This window comes from Aegilops tauschii, chromosome 3, assembly GCF_002575655.3.
Source record: "Aegilops tauschii subsp. strangulata cultivar AL8/78 chromosome 3, Aet v6.0, whole genome shotgun sequence".
In the NCBI taxonomy this organism is placed as follows: domain Eukaryota; kingdom Viridiplantae; phylum Streptophyta; class Magnoliopsida; order Poales; family Poaceae; genus Aegilops; species Aegilops tauschii.
This window is the reverse complement of record NC_053037.3, coordinates 296,131,431-296,137,262: the sequence shown is the minus strand read 5'-3', so window position 1 is coordinate 296,137,262 and position 5,832 is coordinate 296,131,431. Positions and strand designations below refer to the sequence as shown.

The 5,832-nt window shown below is 43.6% G+C and overlaps 1 long non-coding RNA gene across 1 annotated transcript; it reads left to right on the top strand.

Annotated features, from left to right (window-relative positions):
- The first annotated feature begins 577 nt into the window (after positions 1-577).
- On the top strand, positions 578-1,606 carry LOC120975723 (uncharacterized). Its single transcript, XR_005771275.3, has 2 exons — positions 578-903; positions 1,268-1,606. It is a non-coding gene; the product is annotated as an uncharacterized lncRNA (long non-coding RNA).
- The last annotated feature ends 4,226 nt before the right edge of the window (positions 1,607-5,832 follow it).

The window sequence follows — 5,832 nt, the reverse complement described above, 5'->3', positions numbered from 1 at the left end:
CACTATAGCCACAGTTTCTGTTTTGGACCGCACAAACCAACAAGCAATGTAAACATCCTAAAGCCAAACCTTGGCACATTATTTTTGTTTTTGAACTTTATAAAAGCACACAACAGAAATAAATGACTCTCTAAAACTTCCGGGTTGTCTCCCTGGCAGCGCTTTCTTTAAAGCCATTAAGCTAGGCATATAGTGCTCAAGTAATGGATCCACCCGGATCCCAAGGTATATCAAAGCCAATTTTAATTAACAATGATTTGTGATTTAGTAGTGAGCACAAAGTAACATTTAGAAACATTAAAACTGAGCACTTTTCCAGCCCTCTCAGGCTATCAATGTTCCCAGCCGTCGGATCGCCAGTTTTAAGCATTTTCTGCCGTCAGATTAGCACTGAATCGCTCGTAAGCTCATTTCGTTCGCTAATACCGAACACTTACCATGCTGGGCCGCTGCTGCATGAGCTTTTTTGGACGTTCTGTGTTAAATTGGGCCCAATGGGCTGTACCAGTCTCCCCACCTGAAGCGGATCAAGATGCAGGGTCGCACACCCTCGACTCCTCCTTCCCCGACCCCGACCTCTCCATCCTTTCTCCCAATCTAGCCGGTTGGACGAATCGTGCAGGCAGCGCTGGCGACCACAACCTCAAGCAGACCAGTGGTCCACCTCACGCCACCTCATCGTTAGCCTCCGCCCCTATCCTCTCCCCAAAGCAATCGACCTCGTCTCCCACCCTCTCCTCCTCGCCTCATCAGAAGAGAAGATAACAGCAAGATCGACCAGATCAGGCGCCAGTCATGGCGGCGGCCAGATTCGCCGCGGCCGCAGCCACCTAGCTAAGGCTCCGATCTTGGCTGCCATGGAGGTCAAAACAGCACGCCGGGACAGGACCTAACCACGACCATGTGAGAAGACGTCTGCCTGCTCCGCGCCACCCACGCCGTGGAGCTTCCCCCTTCTAGCAGACTAGCATCCATTCTTCTCTGATCCACCATGTTGCCCCTCCATCTTCAACCTCTCTATAGATTTTTTTTTCTCCCCACAACACAATCCCTTCTCTACCCGTGGTTCGTCACCTCAAGATTTAGTGATGATTCCAGTCAGATTGGTTTGTTGCATACTTAATCATCACCCTATAGATGAATTCTTATTTGTTTCTGCCATAAATGTTGTTCTTGTTGTCATCCATATATTTAGTTGGTGTCACAGCACTGATTTGAGCATCATGAAAATATAGGAATAACCCTTAAATTTTGGTCTCTTATACAGAAATGAGGACATGGCGCCATGCAAGCGAGAGGAGCAAGGTGGCTTCTGCAGGTTGCGGCTGAGATTTTCAGCACAAGAAGAGGCTAGGCACCTTTGGGGCTTAGAATAGCAGGGTGAGATGGAGTTTTGTGGAGCACTAAGGTAGATACAGTTGTGGTACTGTATTTTGAGTAGTATTGCTGGTTCATCAGTTTTGGTGGGATTGGTTGCTCTCGTGTGTTGTGATGTTGGGTTGCTATTTACCCATATTCGTGTAATTAGTTGGCTGTATAGAGTTATGTAGTTGGATGTAGTGTTCTTGCTGCGATTGTGAGGTATTTTGTGTCTGCTAATTTAAAATCAGGGCTGATCCTTGTGACCAGAATATGAAAACTTGCTTTGTATTATCAATTTCATTGCTGCAAATGAAATTGGGAGCGGGGAGCTCCTAAAGTCGAAAAAATGTTGTTCATGTTGTGCTATGCTCTGCACCAATCGCTGATTTGTGTGCCAGGCCACCACCACGGTCGCACCCACATCTCCGCTCCATTCAATCACATCGTCCTTCGATGAACACATCATAATTCTATTCAGTGAAGTTTCCTTTTTGTTGGAATTGCATTATGGTCAACTAATTCGATATAAAGTTTTACCTAGAGGATGCTAAATAAGGAAACAAAGTACACTTGCTAAATTTAATTTCCTTCATCAAGGGAATAGGGGGGAAAAAATCCTCTTATAGATCCCCTGCTTCTGTTGCACTAAGCTTTTGATCACCATTTGTGATCTTATTCCAGGATCCATGTTATGCATGCCCATACATTTTTCATCCCGTGTCTTATTGGATAACTGGAATATTACAGAGCCATACATGTTTTTTTCCTGCTGTTTGTCTTGGCAGCTTATGTCTTGGCAGTTCGATTATTTGTAATTACTACGAACATTGTTGTGTATGTAGTCATACCATGTATCTGTGAATCTCGAGATTACCCTTAATTGCTGAATAATATATGTTTATGTTTATGCAAATTTAGTGGGTTCTATGTTACCATTATTTACAAAGTTTCTTATAATTATATATTGTATAAATAGACGGGCGCAGCAATGCGCGGAGTCAATGATCTAGTATATCATACAACAACGTAGTCTAACTCTCTTCCTATGCACCGACATGTCATAAAAGAACAATTCATGCACACATAGTAAAGGCCAATGCATAGTATAAACAGTTTCTTGCAATTTTATCATATGGGAAACATAGAGAGGTGGAGATATAGTTCCTCTCTCATAATAATTGCAAGTAGGAGCAGCAAGCACATGCATATTATATCTATCAAAATCATCATGTGTAGTAGTAAAACGCAACCCATCAATATAATCCTTAATAAGGGCAAACTTCTCCGATATAGTGTAGTTGGGAGAATTCAAAAAGATAATAGGACTATCATGCGTGGGTGCAATAGCAACAATTTCATGTTTAACATAAGGAACTATAGCAAGTTCATCTCCATAAGCATAATTCATATTGGCATCTTGGCCACAAGCATAGTAAGCATCATCAAAAAGGGGTATTTCAAAATAATCAACGGGATCATAACAATCATCATAGCAATCATCCTTCGGTAAGCACGAAGGGAAATTAAACAATGTATGAGTTGAAGAGTTACTCTCATTAGAAGGTGGGCATGGGTAGCTAATCCGCTCTTCCTCCTTTTGTTCTTCGCTCTCCTCATCATCTCTTTCATCCAATGAGCCCACAGTTTCATCAATTCCATCTTCCATAGACTCCTGCAAAATATTAGTCTCTTCTTGGACAGCGGAGGAGTCCTCAATATATGGTTTAACATAGGCATTAGAAGCATAATTATCATAACAATATTTAAGTATGGCAAAATTTTCAGATTTGTAAAGAGTAGCATCATACTTTCCAATCAAAGAAGCAATTTCATAAGCACCATTAAAAGCAACAAATTCTTCAATTTGTTGAACATCATAGTAATTATAAACTCCCTTAGCATACAAAGATACGATTCCATTATCACTAAACTCACATTGGTAGGGAAGGTGTTTCTTAGGGTCTTCAGAACAACAAGTAAAATCATATATTTCACATAAATTCCAAGCATAGCATTGCAAACGATGAATTCGATCCAGTAAAAGTTTCCCTTTTTGAGATAAGCGGTGTTGCACATAACAAGCATGCTCATCTAAAGATTTTCCCTCAACTAAGCTAGTTGAGGTTTCAGCATGAGCACATAGGGATCGAAGATGATCCAAGTAAAAAGCTTCAGGAGTGTGATAGATTTTGAGTGGTTCTTCAACCAATGGTGTAGTAGGTACAACTAAGTTTTTTGGTATTTTGCGTTTCCTACCCATAACTAAAGATAGAAAATAAGAGCACAAAATAAAAACTACTTGGTGATAAAGCAAACAAGCACACACGGGAATATTTCACCCCATGCTATAACTCCCCGGCAACGGCGCCAGAAAAAGGTCTTGATAACCCACAAGTATATGGGATCAATTGTAGCCTCTTTCGATAAGTAAGAGTGTCGAACCCAACGAGGAGTAGAACAAATATTTCCTCAAGTTCTATCGACCACTGATACAACTCTACGCACGCTTAACATTCGCTTTACCTATAACAAGTATGAAACTAAAAGTACTTTGTAGGTGTTGTTGGATAGGTTTGCAAGAATATAAAGAGCACGTAAATAAAAACTAGGGGCTGTTTAGATAAAGACACAATAAACTTAGTATAGTGAGTGTGGAAAACTAGTGGTAGGAGTTGCGAAATTGTCCCTAAGCAATTGCCTACTTTACTAGACCGATAGCAAGTTTTATGTGGGAGAGGCCATTGCTAGCATGTCATCCCTGACTTGGAATTCTATGCACTTATGATTGGAACTATTAGCATGCATCCGCAACTACTAACGTTCATTAAGGTAAAACCCAACCATAGCATTAAGAAATATTGGTCCCCCTTCAATCCCGTATGCATCAATTTCTATGCTAGGTTGAAGCTTCTGTCACTCTTTCCCTCCAATACATAGTCCTATCAACATACAACTAACCCTATGCTGTGATCCATGCGTGTGCTCATATGATGGGCACCATAGGACAGCAACATAACCACAAGCAAATTAAACCAATCATATTCACCAATTACCGATAGGACAACGAAAATCTACTCAAACATCATAGGATGGCAACACATCATTGGATAATAATATGAAGCATAAAGCACCATGTTCAAGTAGAGGGTACAACGGGTTGCGGGAGAGTGGACCGCTGTAGATAGATGGGGAAAGGTGATGAAGATGTTGGTGAAGATGACGGAGGTGTTGGTGTAGATTGCGGTGACGATGATGGCCCCGGCGGCGTTTCGGCGCCATCGGAAGAGAGGGGGAGAGGGGCCCCCTTCTTCTTCTTCTTCCTTGACCTTCTCCCTAGATGGGAGAAGGGTTTCCCCTCTGGTCCTTGGATTCCATGGCATGGGAGGGGCGAGAGAGCCCCCCCCGAGATTGGATATGTTTCTTTGTCTCCCTCTATTTCTGCGCTCCCTGATTCTGGCCTTTCACCGTTTCTTATATTCCCGGAGATCCGTAACTCCGATTGGGCTGAAATTTGGACACAATTTTTATCCGGATATTGGCTTTCTTGTGGCGAAAAAAGGGCACCAACCGCCTTACGGAGTGGCCACGAGGGCCCAGGGCACGCCTGACCCCCTGGGGCGCGCCCCTCCCCCTCATGGGCCCCTCGGGCATCCTCTCGCGTTGATTCCACTTCCCAAAATTCACATATATTCCAAAACAAATCTCCGTCAGATTTTATCCCATTTGGACTCCGTTTGATATGGATTTTCTACGAAACAAAAAACATGCAACAAACAGGAACTGGCACTGGGCACTGGATCAATATGTTAGTCCCAAAAATAGTATAAAAAGTTGCCAAAAGTATGTAAAAGTTGTAGAATATTGGCATCGAACAATCAAAAATTATAGATACGACGGAGACGTATCAAAGATCAACCTCAAGCTCAACCCAGAGAAGTGCGTGTTCGATGTCCCCTCCGGCAAACTTCTTGGGTTCTTTGTGTCTCAACGCAGAATCGAAGGAAATCCCGACAAGATCACAACAATCGAGCAGATTGAGGCGCCAAAACGGGTCAAAGATGTCCGTAGGCTCGCCGGCTGCGTTGCTGCGCTGGGTAGGTTCATCTCCAAATCTGCTGAGCGTGCCCTCCCCTTTTTTCAAAGTTTCAAAGTTTTGAAAAAGGCGGGTCCAGTAAAGTGGACTCCGGAGGCAGAGGCAGCGCTGCAAGATTTGAAGAGGTACCTCTCCTCCACGCCAATACTAGTCGCGCCTAAACCATAAGAGCCATTGCTACTGTACTTAGCAGCAACGAATCAAGTGGTGAGTGCTGCGCTGGTGGCACAGAGGGAACTTGAGGAAGAAGCAGTAGTAGCAGCAAAGCCGTCAGATGGCGGGCCGAGGCCCTCCCCGACAGAGCCTGACGCCAGCGAGGTGGAACCCCCGGCAAGGCCCGATCCCGGCAAGGCAGAGTCTGAGCAGATGGGCAAGGT